This window comes from Benincasa hispida, chromosome 11, assembly GCF_009727055.1.
Source record: "Benincasa hispida cultivar B227 chromosome 11, ASM972705v1, whole genome shotgun sequence".
In the NCBI taxonomy this organism is placed as follows: Eukaryota; Viridiplantae; Streptophyta; class Magnoliopsida; order Cucurbitales; family Cucurbitaceae; genus Benincasa; species Benincasa hispida.
In genome coordinates this window covers 19,352,133-19,367,358 of record NC_052359.1, presented here as the reverse complement: position 1 = coordinate 19,367,358, position 15,226 = coordinate 19,352,133, and the positions used below count along the sequence as shown (strand labels likewise).

The following is a 15,226-nucleotide window of genomic DNA, read 5'->3' as shown; positions in this document are numbered from 1 at the left end:
TCGAAAGATACTAAGAGACTGCCAACAACAACCATAATTCGATAAAGAAGAGATGGGGGAGCAGCCTAGGAATGAAGCACCAAACAACAACAATGTCATGGCAAATCTGATTCTGTTGGAAAACGATCGCAATAGGCCCATTAGAGACTAGGCATCGCCAAACCTCTATGATTTCTCTCCGGGAATCATGAGGCCTTCCTTAGATAGAAGTGGATTTGAAATAAAACCGGTGATGCTGTAGATGATCCAGGCTGCAGGCCAATTTGGAGGAAGGCGTGGCGAGGATCCGCACGCCCATGTCCGAAGTTTTATTGAAATCTCTAATACTTTTGTGTTCCCGAACATCTCTGCTGAAGAAGTTCGACTAACGTTGTTCCCATTTTCTCTCTGTGATGAAGCTAGGAAATGGGCTTATTCGCTCGAACCAGGAGAGATCACTTAGGGAGCAGGTGGTGGAGAAATTTATGAAAAAGTATTTTCCACCTACCGAAAACGCAAGACGAAGAAAGCTTATTACTAATTTTGAACAAGATATGGATGAATCGCTCAGCGATGCTTGGGTGAGGTTTAAAAGGTTGGTCCAAGATTGTCCGCATAATGGGCTACTAGATTGCCTGCAAATGGAAAATTTCTACCACGGTTTGAATCTTGCTTCGCAGACCACTACCAAAACAACAGCAGCTGGTGGTCTGCTTGACAAGACTTATGATGAGGCGAAGAATATCCTGGACCGCATCTCCAAGAATCATGAAGACTGGAGGGAGAGTGACCAGAGAATAAGACTCAAAGATTCTAATGCAAATAACGGTGCTATTGTCTCATTGCAAAACCAAATGACCGCAATGATGAATTTGATTCAAGGAATGACGATCAGCAGCCCAACACCGCAAGATGGGAAAATCAACGCAAAAAGTCAAAATACTGCAAGGTGTGCGACCTGCAATGATGGGCATGCAATGGAGGATTGCCCGCAAAATCCACAGTCTATATATTTTGTAAAGAATAACCCCTTTTCAAACACCTACAACCTTGGGTGGAAAAACCATCCCAATTTTGCTTTGAAGAATCAACAATAAAATTTTCAATCTGTGGTGGAAAAAGAAGGGCCAACAGGATTCCCTCAATGCAGTAATGGTCAATAGAGCAACAAAGCAAGTAGCATACAACAACCACCGCAATCTTCTTCTCTAGAAAGCCTATTGAAATAATACATAGAGAAAAACGAGACAGTGCTTCAAAGTCAGGCTACGTCCATCCTCGAATTGCAAATGGGCTAGATTGCGAGTGAGTTGAAAAGTAGACCGCAATGGGCATTACCAAGTTCAACCGAGTTTCCACGAAACCCGGGGGATCAGGTAAGGAACAATGTCAGGTTGTGACATTGCACAGTGGAAAGACTGTGGAGGGAGAAAAGAAGGATCAGAGTAGAACAACTTCCATCACAAATGAACCCGAGATTGTGCTAATGCAAGAAGAAGAAAGAGAGAATGAAGCAGTGGAACCTGAGGCTACGTCAACCTCAAAGTCAAATAAAACAGGAACCGTGAAAGTCTAGTTACCACCTTTCCCTCAGAGGTTAAGAAAGAAGAAAAACAAAGAGGTATAGTACCAATTCTTCTTATCTATGTTAAAATAATTACATGTTATTATTCCTTTTAGTGAAGCGATTGAGGAAATGTTTGCCTATGCCAAGTTTCTGAAGGACATGGTAACTAAGAAGAGAGACAGTGGAAAATTTGCCACGGTGGCACTAATGCAAAGTTCCAAATCTATTATCCCACCAATGATGAGCGATCCTAGGAGTTTCACTATTCCTTGCTCCATAGGAGGACTCTATATTAGGCAAGCCCTGTGTGACTTGGGGGCTAGCATAAATTTGATGCCGCTATCAATCTTTCGACAATTAAATGTGGGGTAACTTGTGACCATCTCCGTGACTCTCCAATTGGCAGATAGATCTTTGGTTCATCCAGAAGGTAAGGTGAAGATGTGCTGATCACGATTGATAAATTTATTTTACCAGCTGACTTCATCATCCTAGACTATGAGGCCGACAAAGATTTGCTCATCATTTTGGGGCGACCTTTCCTATCAACGGGTCATGCTCAAATTGATATGCACAAGGGAGAAATCACTTTGAGCATAAACGGACAAGCTCAAGTTTAATATAATTCATGCCATGAAATTTCCTTATGAGGAAGACCTGTAAGATTCTGATGATGACATGAATTTGATTGAAGAAGAAAAGTTTGATGAAGAGTGTGAAGAAGAGGATGCCAACGCATCCGTAGCTTTCTACAATGCGATCGTAGCAAAAACAAACAAAGAAGAAGGATCAATCGCAATGCATGAAGAAGAGCCAAAAGAAGAAAGAAAAATAACGCAACCTTCTCTTGTGGAACCACAAACACTTGAATTGAAAACCCTACCAACACATCTGAAGTACGCATTCCTGGGGAAGAATGAGAAGTCGCCAGTGATAATTTCCTCCGCACTTAATCCAAAATAAGAGAATGCGTTGATGAGCATTCTCAAGAAACATGTGCGAGAAATTGGCTAGACGCTCGTTGACATCAGAGGAATTAGCCTCACGTACTATATGCACCACATTCGTCTTGAGGACGACCACAAAGAAATTATTGAAAATCAACGCAGACTTAACCCTGCGATGAAGGAAGTTGTCAAAAAGAAGATTATCAAGTGGCTAGATGAGGGCATTATCTATCCCATTGCAGATAGCACGTGGGTCAGCCCCGTGCAATGTGTGACTAAGAAGGGGGGAATGACGGTAGTCCCAAATGAGAACAATGAATTAATACTGCAAAGAACCATCACTAGATGGTGGATTTGCATGACTACCGCAAATTGAATGCAGCCACAAAGAAAGATCATTTCCCTTTGCCATTCATCGATCAAATGCTAGACAGATTAGCAGGGAACGATTTTTATTGCTTCTTGGATGGATATGTCGGGTACAATCAGATCATGATAGCTTCTGAAGACCAAGACAAGACCACATTCACCTGCCCATATGGGACATTTGCTTTTCGCCACATGCCGTTTGGTTTATGCAATGTGCCAAGCACGTTCTAGAGGTGCATGATGGCGATCTTTTCAGATTATCTTGAGGACTCAGTAGAAATATTCATGGATGACTTCTCCATTTATGGGAACACTTATGAAGTCTGCCTGGCCAACTTGGAGAAAATTCTGAAAGGATGTGAAGAGACGAACCTGGTGCTCAATTGGGAAAAAGGTCACTTCATGGTGAATGAGGGAATAGTGTTGGGACACAAGGTCTCCCGAGAAGAGTTGGAGGTGGACAAAGCAAAGATTGATGCAATTGAAAAGCTTCCACCTCCAACCAACATGAAGGTTGTGCGAAGCTTCTTGGGACATGCCGGATTCTATAGACGATTCGTCAAGGACTTTTCTAAAATAGTAAGACCACTGAGTGCGTTGTTAGAGGCAGACAAGAAGTTTAAATTTGACAGCAATTGCCTCAATACATTCAAAATTTTAAAAGATGCGCTGATTAACGCACCCGTCTTGATTACACCGGATTGGACACTCCAATTCAAACTCATGTGCGACGCAAACGGGTATGCGATAGAAGCTGCATTAGCGCAAAAGAAGAAAATTATTTTTGCACCCCATCGCATATGCGAGAATCAAGTTACGGGTCACATGTCCAGATTAGAAAATCCTAAGGTTGACCGCAATGAATTTGAAGTGAGTGCCGTGTTCCCGGACGAGCAGCTGCTTCGAATAGAAAAAACTGCCATGGTAAGCAAACATCATTAATTATTTGGTTTGTGAACAATTTCCTGAAGATTACACCTACCATCAACAGAAGAAGCTCAAGAATGAATGCAGACACTATTATTGGGATGAGTCGAATCTATATAAAAGAGGTGCAGATCAAATCATTCGATTATGCGTCCCAGATGCTGCTCAACAATGCATATTATTGCAGTGCCACGATTCGCCATATGGAGGGCACTTTGGAGGACAACGTACTATAGCCAAAGTTTTACAAAGTGGATTCTTCTGGCCTTCATTATTTAAAGATGCTGCTGACTACACAATGAAATGTGATCGGTGTCAACGCACTGACAAAATTTCATGGAAGAACGCAGTGCCAATGAATACTATCTTGAAGCTGGAACTATTTGACGTATGGGGGATTAATTTCATTGGACCATTCCCTCCTTCAAATGGTAAACACTATATTCTATTAACCGTTGACTATATCTCCAAGTGGGTATAGGCAATTGCATGCGCCACAAGTGATGCGGCAGTAGTCTCCCAGTTCCTGAAGAAAAATATTTTCACGCATTTTGGCACTCCCCGTGCCATCATAAGTGATGAAGGATCACACTTTGTCAACCACAATATAAAAGAGCTGCTGCGAAAGTACAATATCCTCCACAAGGTGGCCACCGCATACCACCCGCAAACAAATGGCCAGGCTGAAGTGTCCAATCGTGAAATTAAATTGATACTTGAGAAGGTAGTAAAACCTTCGCGGAGGGATTAAGATGATGCATTGTGGGCATACCGAACCGCATTTAAAACACCAATAGGTATGTCTCCCTATGCTTTGGTATTTGGCAAGGCGTGTCATCTGCCTTTGGAGTTGGAGTATAAAGCATTATGGGCGGTCAAGAAACTGAATTTCGATCTAAAGAAAGTAGGAGGAGCGCGGAAATTGTAGCTGGTTGAGCTAGAAGAATGGAGGATCAACGCATATGAGAATGCGAAGATTTATAAAGAGCGTACCAAGCATTGGCATGATAAACACATATGCGCTAGAAACCTCTAAATCAAGTAGAAGGTCTTACTCTTCAATTCAAGATTGCGGCCCTTCCCAAGAAAATTAAAATCACATTGGTCCGGTCCCTTCATCATCAAAGAAATATTTCCACATGGTGTGGTGGAACTAATCACCGAGGATGGCAATCGAACATTTAAAGTTAATGGACAACGAATCAAAGCATATTGCGGAGGAGATTTTCAGCTAGAAACAGCCTCCACAAAGTTGAAAAACCCAGACTATCCCTTACTCAACTCTTGAACATTTAACTCTTCGTCACGCTACTACTAGCTGTTTTTTTACTTATCTTTCCCTCTAAAAAAGAAATTAAATTAAAAAGAGAAAGAGAAAAACTTGTTGTTTTGTTTTGAAATCATTTGACTCTCTCTTTGTCTGTTTACAAGGATTAAGGCACAGAATTACGGAGATACTGCAAGACAAAGTAAATATTCTGATTCCATCACCGCAATTCACAGAAGCAAAGATCGTCGCAAGGTTGGATGCATCAATACTCAATGCGAGCGACAGCGCTAAATTTGGAGGTGTACTTTTCCTCATCTTTATTTCAAATTTTGCGCTATCACATTGCATGTTATTTTTCAAAGATTTATCACTGCATCCTCCCTAATTACCGCAATCATTTGCCGAGTAGATAAATTTAGTAGTTTACCACATGTTGTTTCTTCACCAAGTATGATTTCAATGATAAAAAAATATGCTTCTATCTCTTTCGTCTATACTAGAGTCAACTTAAATCTTAAGGTAGTCACCTCATGAAATATTTCTAGAAGTTAGGGGTTTGCTAACTTTCTTTCAAACTCTCTTTACAACGCATTCTATGACCATCGCATGACTTACTTTAATTTCTTTTGGCAATGAGGACATCGCCGTATTTTAAATTTGGGGGTGAGGGTATTTATTTTCGACCTTGCTAAAAAAATAAAAAAAAATTTGAAAATAACAACTCCACTGTCAACGCAATGGGGAACCCATGTTGATAAGAGTTAAGTTGTGAAAGTTACTCACCCGTAGTTGGATGTCCGCATGACATACGTGGGGGCAAACCAAAAAGAAAGTAAGTCACAAGGATTAAAGCATAAATAAATGATCGCAACTCCACTGCCAAGTTGGTACAAGTTTAGTCTGAGAAAGAGTGCATTGCTCGTAGTCGGATGTCCGCATGACACCCAAGGGGGCAAGCCAAAACGAAGGCAAGGCACTCGGATCGACACAAGGTCAGAAAAAAATAGCAGTGAAGAAATTTTTTGTGCAAGGAGAAATCATTTGACACCCCAGTGGAAAATTTTCTTTTTGAAATAAATCATGCAATGTTCCGGAATTTAGTAAAGTTCTTTTGATAGTTAAGCTTGCAATCCCTAAATCTTAGAATTATTTTAGGAAGAGATTTGAATAAACTTAAGGAAATTCTACCATATAAGATTTGAACAAAGTATCCTTGAGAAATCTAGGGAAAGAACTTTGCGGCTAACTTGCTAAAGGAGTCTTTAGCTTATGCTTGAGGACAAGCATTGTTTAAATTTGGGGGTGTGATAACGGGCAGAAATGTACGTTATCATAGTGCTGAATCCTTAAACAATGTTGGATTGCGTTGATGAAATATGTTAAATTGCATCCATTTAGCATAATTCTATAATATTGCGGTCGCATGCGTCCAATGCATTAGAGTAGTTGATCTTTATACTTTTTTACAGAATAATGCGTTAACGCAATGCAAATAATGCGATCATAGGAATACATTGGTCGAGCGCAACTTCACCGCAAGACTTTACGTTGATCGTGCTCGCAAACATTCACCTAAGAAGAATCAACGCAACATGGTGGGCGCATCTGGATGAAAGGACAATTAAGATCGATGGGACAGAAAGTTGATGGCAGTCGGATCCAAATTAAGTTGACAGTCGATAACGGTCACAAAGTACATCCGGCTTTATTGGTGAAAATTATCCGGCACATCAGTTAGAAATTAAAGCTATCCCATATGTATAACCAAGAGAGAGAAGCCGCCTTTCACCTTTGGTGCCATATAAATACCAAGTGCATTCTTCAGAGAAGGGGTTAAGTAGTCGATTATTTCATCATTTTACAAGTGCACGCATTTGCCTATAGTCTTCTTTCATTTTAAGGCGGACGCGAGGAAAAAGGTGTACCAATAGATCATTCCGGCAAGCTTGGTAAAGCACCGGAAGCTCCAAGACAGAGAGAGGGCTGACGCTTGCGGAAGCGGGAATATTTGTAGATCAGAATAGAGAATCAGTGTAAAAAGCTTCGGTCAGTAAGGAATTGCTACCAGGCTCTCTACCTTTAATTTCCATTATCATTTTGTACTCAATTCAGTTATAAGAATGGAACGTCTTCGTCTATATTTGTTCACTCTTTGTAATTCACGCATGAGTAGCTAAAACAGTTGAACGGGTTGAGAAGCATTTAGCTAGCACAACTAGGGAATCTTCATTCTTTGTGATTATCTTGTTTATGTATGCTTCATTCGTCTATTAGAGATACTCGGGAGGGTAGTCTAAGGACATGATCTAGACTTGGGAAGGTCAGGTCAGAATCTAGGTTTGGAAGAACCAGATTAGAACACATAAATGAGAGATAGGCGCTTAGGAATCAGCACTATTTGTTATTAACGCATCGCATGCATCTTAGCAATAAGATATGATTGTATGCGGTCACCTTGCTTACTTGCATTTTGCATCAACGCATAGGACAAGAGTAGAGACTTAGGGATAAGCTCTATAGATATTTTGCATTCAACACATGCGTTCTAGACTTAGGAGCATCGCATTTACATTGGAAAATGACTTGTTGTGCATGGTTGTAACATGATCACAAAGTTTGACGCATTCCTGAGTAATGCTAGCTAAAGATCTTCTCAACCCATTCATCGCATACTCATTGCATCTATCAACGCAACTCTCTTTCTCAAATCCGCCGCCTTTATTTACGTTTTTTTTTTATCAACGCAACAACACACCCACACTTTATTTATTACTTGGTTACCACAAAGTTTTCTTAAACATTATCAACACAACTATTTTCACAAGTCCCTGTGTTCGACCCTGGACTTACCAAGAAACTCAGAGGAATTTACACTTGAATTCCGCTGGAGAAACTTGAGTGCACAATGCAATCCATCAACGCATATCATTTATATTTCCACTTCATAAAAATTCAAGCATCAAGTACCACTGGGAGCCTTTAGTATTCTTAGGGTAAGAGTCCAGGAGTGGTGGGATCTAACTATTTTGGTTTGGAGGGTTTGTTTGAGTTTGGAGGAGGAAAAAGATTGAAGAAAAGAGTGGTGGGATCCAAAACGCTTCTATTCACTCTATCGTATAGAAAAGAAAAGATTGAAGAAAAGGTTCTCACGTAAGTTTGTGTGGAAGAAAAGAAAGCTATTTTCTTTTATTTCTTTTGCCATAAGACCAATTAACCACCCGTTAAGGTGGTTGGAGAGAAATTAGGAATTATTATCCAAAATAAAAAAAATAATAAAATTGATAGAAATATATATGGTAATTAATTTATTATATCTTATTTATATTAGTTATCATATTTATTTATATTAAACTATATGTTATATCAAATTTAACACATAACCTAGTTTTATTATTGTATCATATACAATATAAACTATAGTTCATTTTTTCTATTTTATGGCATTTAATGTAAATCATATTTATATTAAATTTAACAACTATGAATCTCATTCATAGAAAATATATTTGAATCTCATTAAAATATTTATTTCCTCCAATTAAACTATAATATATCGAATACATTATAACAATTATATCATATATAATTGAATCAATTTAATTATATCATATACAATTAAATTCCCTCCTGTTAATTTGAACAATTCAAATTAACCCAAAATCTGATTCTCAACTTAATCCTTTTGAGCTACCAGGGGTACCTTATCGACCTTTAGCTTGAAGCTCCAACGGTATGTGAATAATTAATTAAACTCTTTAATTACATTATCTACCATCTGTTAACTATCGGACACTCCACTAAAGACCGATAGTTGCATTCTTCTCAGTACAATTGGACTAAATTACCATTTTGCCCCTATAGTTACCTTTAACTCCCCAAGTACCACTGATCCCTCTATGAACAATAGATCATAGTCCTACAATGACTAAATCCCTATCGGGCCAGGACAGGGTGTGGCGCCACATTGTTCAAGACCTAGAATCAGCCCTTAAGAGAGCAATTTATCTACTTACCCTTGCTTTGGGGAAGAAGTGAATTCTAACTTGTGTAACTGTGTTCCCAACTTCCCAATCAGACGAATCCCCAAAATGGTAGGCTTGTTGAGTCAGCGATCTGGCCACTCTCACCCATACAAATCAAAGAACCGCCCTCATAGGTAGGACTTCACAATTCACTCAGGATTAAGGTCATGTTACCTATGGTCATCCTAGTGAAATGAAAGTCTATTATGAATGGTGTTATATAACGAGACTAAACATTTTGTGGTCCGGTTTTATACAAACTTCTTTGTATAGAATATCCCCACTTGCATGTCTAATACATAAATGATCAAGGTCAGATCATTTGTAGCACTTTACAGCATTTGTAACAGCTACAAAGCAGGCCATACTCGTAGTGTCACCAGGATAAGGTACCCAGCCTTACAAATATAATACAGACTATTTAGGTTATCACTTAAACATGATCTACCTTTATGTCTTCACATACATGTTTAAGTGACAACGATAACCTTGGGTGTTAGTTTATTGGTTTGTGGTTAATGCAACTAAAATATCACATATTTTATAGACAAAGTGAGAAAAAAATATTATATATTATTAATCATATAAGAGTTTGTTCATACATGGTTTACAAACTATGGGACTCTACAAGATTTAGGGCATCAACCCCAACAATCTCCCACTTATTCTAAAGCTAGTGGGGTGTACAATATATAACAAATACAAGTACACAAAACAATAAACTAGGGCATAACACGCCCAGTACAAGATCTCCCACTTGCCCTAGTCTAGCTGTGGTCTATCCCATAGACCCATACTTTGCAGGTGACCCTCAAACACTATAGCCGTGAGAGCCTTCGTAAACGGATAAGCAACGTTGTGCTCCGAAGCTATCTTCGTGACAATCACGTCCCCTCGATGCACAATCTCTCGGATGAGATGATACTTTCTCTCTATGTGTTTGTTGCGCTTATGACTCCTAGGCTCACAAGAATTAGCCACAACACCACTATTATCACAATAAAGTGTGATGGGTTTTGACATGTTTGGTACAACTTCCAGATCAGTCAGGAATGCCAAACGGCCTCTTAACAACTTCACAAGCCGCTACATACTCAACCTCCATGGTGGAGTCAAAGATGCACCCCTGCTTGATGCTTTGTCATACTATTGCCCCTCTGTTAAGAATGAACACTGATCCTAATGTGGACTTCTGAGAATCCCTATTAGTCTGAAAATCATAGTCCATGTATCTCGTAATGGATCAAATCCTTAAAGCATACACAAGCATGTAGTCCCTCGTTCTCCATCGATATTTGAGGATGTTCTTAACGAATGTTTAGTGATCTAATCCTGTGTTAGACTGATATCAACTGACTATCCCCACTGTATAGCAGATGTCAGCTCTAGTATATAACATCGCATATTTCAAACTGCCCACGGTAGGTGCATAGGGGACCCGTCTCATATCCTCAACCTCTTAAGGTGTCTTAGGACACTATTCCTTAGACAATGTAACTCCATGCCTGAAAGGCAATAAGCCCTTCTTGGAGTTCTACAATGAATACTTAACAAGCATCTTGTCAATATACGACGCTTGAGACAGTGCTAACATTTTGTTCTTTCGATCTCGAAAGATTTGAATACCAAGAAAAAACCGAGCCTTTCCCAAATCTTTCATTTGGAATTGGGTCACTAGCCAGTTCTTAACTGTAGTCTATAAACCTACATCATTTCCAATGAGTAGGATATCATCTACATACAACACTAGAAAAACTACTGAACTATTGATGATCTTCTTGTAGACACACAATGGACCGATTAAGCATGCAAACCTTTTGCTCTTGACCTTGGATTATGAATCCCTCGGGCTACACCATATAAATGGTCTCCTCAAGATTTCCATTTAGAAAAGCAGTCTTGACATCAATTTGCCATATCTCATAGTCATAATATGAGGCAATGGATAGGAGGATTCGAATAGACTTTAGCATGGCAACAGGCGAGAAAGTCTCCTCATTGTCGACTCCCTCTACCTGTGTATAACCCTTTGCCACCAGTCTAGCCTTGAAGGTTTGCACCACCTTCCCATTAGCACTTTGATTCCTTTTGTTGATCCATTTACAACCTAGAGGTTTAACCTCATCAGGTTGATCTACAAGATCCCATACTAAATTGAAGTACATAGACTCCATTTTGAGATCCAAGGATTTGATCCATTCATCTTTGTCAAAATCCTCCATTGTCTTCTTATAAGATAATGAATCCTCAACCTCACCATCAGCTACCATAGCTAGGGTTTCAATTAAATCCATATAGCGAATAGGTGGGTTTGCAACCCTTCCATTATGTCGAGGTTCCTTCAATACTTGAGGTGGATTTGACCTACTAGATGAATCTACTTCAGCAACTCTTGTTGAGGTACTAGGCTCTTCAACAACTCTTGTTGAAGATTCAGTAGTTTCTTTGGAAAGCTCATTCAACACCATTTTACTTTCGGGTCTGTGCTCCCTTATGTAGTCCTCCTCAAGAAAAGTAGTATTTGTTGATACAAATACTTTGTTTTCTTTAGGATCATATAAATAACCACCTCTCGTTCCCTTGGGGTAGCTTAGAAATAGGCATAACCTCGAACATGGTTCAGTTTCTTAGGATTGGCTTCAAGCACATGTGTTGGGCAACCCCAACCTAGCTTTACGACCATTCCATAACTCCAAATGTGTTTTGGCAACACTCTTAGGGGGAACACAATTCAGGATATAAGCTACAGTCTCCACTACATAACCCCAAAACGAGTCAGGTAAGGAAGCATAACTCATCATAGGCCAAACCATGTCCAACAAAGTTTGATTTCTCCTCTTTGATACACCATTCTACTAAGGTGTACCAGGTGCTGAGAGTTGGGATACTATTCCATGTTCTATCAAATAGTTCTGGAAAGTCAAATCTATAAACTCTCCACCTCGATCAGATCGAAGTGTTTTAATCGTTCTATTTAATCATTTTCAACTTTAGCCTTGAATTCTTTGAACGTTTCAAAAGACTCAGACTTATGTTGCATTAAATAAACATACCCATACCTTGAATAATCATCAGTAAAAGTGATGAAATATTCATAACTTCCCCTAGTTCTTACACTCATCGGACCACAAAAGTCTAAATGCACTAGCTCTAGAGGTTCTTTGGCCCTATAACCTTTTCCAATAAAAGGCCTTTTAGTCATCTTGACTTCAAGGCATGACTCACACACAGGTAAAGAATTTTCTTCTAACTCGCATAGAAGTTCATTCTTCACCAACCTTTCAATCCTATTGAGATTAATGTGTCCTAATCTTAGGTGTTAAAGTTGGGCATTTTCCTTAGGAGAAATTCTAAGTCGTTTATTCTGAGTTACAAAAGTTTTAAACATCTCTATGTTATGGAGGGCATTTGTTACTAACGGTCTTACCACATACAAATTATTTTTTAGTTTAGCATAACATATATCAACACCATCTTAGTAATAAATGCTTTATTATAAGAAAAGTTAAGTTGACAATTACATTCCAAAAGACACTTTACAGACACTAAGTTCCTTTCAGGAACAATAAATACATCATTCAAAATGAGAAATTTGTTCTGTAAAGTTAATTGGAGATCTCCCACTGCCACAACTTAGACGACGTGCTCGGTTCTAACTCGCATTGTCATCTCACCAGCATCAAGATGTAGCCAGGAACTAATTCCCTGAAATGAAGAAAAAATATGGTTAGTGGCCCCAGAGTCTATAATCCAGGCAGAATCATCATTCTCCACTAAACAAGTTTCCAAGACAAGAAAATCACATTTACCTTGTTGGCCTTCTTCTTTTCTACTAAATATTCTGGGGCGGTTGCTCTTCTAATGCCCATCCTAGTTGCAATGGAAACATTTTCTCTTGTCAACTCTCACTGGTTGTGTACATATTGGAGCAGCAACTCCTAGGTTAGTAGCAACCTTCCCTTTTCCACCCTTCTTCTAATTCCACTTTTTGGTGTCGGAGGAAAAAGGTGCAGACTTAGTTCTGGAGGTCGAACCTTTATGAAAATTTTTGCAGACTTAGTTCTAATTCCATAACATTTGCTTCACCCTTTTTCTCTTTTATTTTCAACAAGGATTGGAAGGTATGTAGCTCATTGAGGAAAGTGGTTCAGAACAACATTGTTATGGAAGTGAAGGAAGGTATCTAGTAAAGATTCCAGAATGATGCTAACCTAGCTGGCCTCATTGATGCTTGACCCATTCATCTCAGCCACGTTGAAGTGGATCATCATATGTTGAGAACGTGTTCTCGAACAGATGACCATTCTTGTATACATGAGTTTAAGATGTACTTGAGAGCGTCGTGCCTGAGCTGTGCGAACGGTTGTCCGAACATTCCCTGCAGGGACTCCATGATCTCACGTGCAGTGGCCATGGGTTTATGCTTCTTGGCCAAGACTTCATTAAGGCTGGCCAAGATATACGCTCGAGCCTTCTCGTTCGCCCTTGTCCATCGCTCATATGCTTCTCGAACATTTCAAGCAGTAATAGGAGGTGGAATGGGATCAGGACAAAACGGAGATCATCGATGATCAAAATCGTGTTTATCGTGTTTTTCCAACTAGCATAGTTTTTGCCAATTAGTTTGTTGGTAGCAAGTAAACTTAGAGTCGTAGTAGTCATAATAAAATTGCTAAAACAGAACAAACTTAATTAAGTCTACTTGCATTAAACCACTTTTAGAAAACCAATCAAGTTTTATCAAAATAGTCTAGTGTTCCCTAAGTGACATCTATTTTGCAATGGTGCTTCAGTGAGGCAAGACAAAAGTCACCGTAGGTGATCAAGTGCCCCTTCACTGAAATGAGACATTCTTAACCATTAGACGGAAACAACTCCTTATAACTAAATCTAATAGTCATCATTGTTTGGTCCAAAATTTGTTAACATCCTTAACATTCTGTGTAAGTGTAACCCCCTAATTTTAGGTTTTAGAGTCCCGCCCCAATGAGCCATCCTTAGGGGAAAGCCGATTAGAACAAGAGACTAAAGCAACCCTATCCATTTCTGGAGATCAAATAAAGAGTCATGCAAAACTTCCATTCTTTAGGGGGACACCCACGATGCCACGAGGCAATGCACGAAACTTTATCCAACCTAATGAGAGAGACCGAGGGATATGTTTTCACACGACCCGCTCCCACTTACTATGAACACTCATTCCATTCACCTTCGTATTGACCTACCCAAATGCCACTCGTAAGGGGACACCCATAGTACCTCGAGGCCAAGGATAGATCTCACAACTTTTAGGGAGAAACGTGTAGAGGTTAAAGTGAAGTATCATATACCCCATTTTCCTCCCATTGAGTGTTCTACATAGGGTTCATTAACTTAGAAAATTCGGCTACTAATTTTATCTAAGTGTTTGTTTAATTTGCCAAAAAACAACACTTGTCTTTGATGATTAAACAACTTTGATTCAAGTTTTATTAAACTCTTTAACAGACCTTCATCAAAATTTTATGTATGTAACAAATCTATCTAATTCTCCTTTCCAGGTAGGTTCCAAAATAGGGGTGCAACGTTTCCATCGACTTAAGTACCCCAGCCTACCCAGAACTAGCCTTAGACAAAAGGTCCCTTATAAATACATTTGCTACATTTTTAATTTTTTATTAGGAATCAATGTAATCCTATTAAAACGATTTAAAAAATTAAACTTAGATTTCTAATCTCATTAGAAATGTGATCTTAGGTCTATCTCAATCAAATTTTAAAACGCTTTTAAAAAATGATTAAAGCCTAAGGTTTGCATGCAACTCTTTATGATTGATTTTAGTTCTAATTTCATTTATTATAACACTTAAAAGAAATGAAACAATTAAAACCAAACAACATTGCAAGCTAGACATATATAAGTTATTTATAACAATTATAAATTAACCTAAAGTAGTGTCATGCTTCATGCAATGTTCATTCATTACTAATATATAACTTTTATATATAAACAAGTAATGAACTAAGCCATACATTCCATACAAACATTCAACCTTCTATTATAACATTTATAATATAAATGATGCATGGATATGCTATTATGCATGCATACATATATTATAACTCTTATATTATATGATGCATGAGCATGCTTTATGTAATTTAA

At 38.8% G+C, this 15,226-nt stretch overlaps 1 non-coding gene across 1 annotated transcript; it reads right to left on the bottom strand.

The window, feature by feature from the left end:
* Positions 1-497: 497 nt before the first annotated feature.
* LOC120092324 lies at positions 498-604 on the bottom strand. Its single transcript, XR_005486029.1, has one exon. It is a non-coding gene; the product is annotated as a small nucleolar RNA R71 (small nucleolar RNA).
* Between the last annotated feature and the right edge of the window lie 14,622 nt (positions 605-15,226).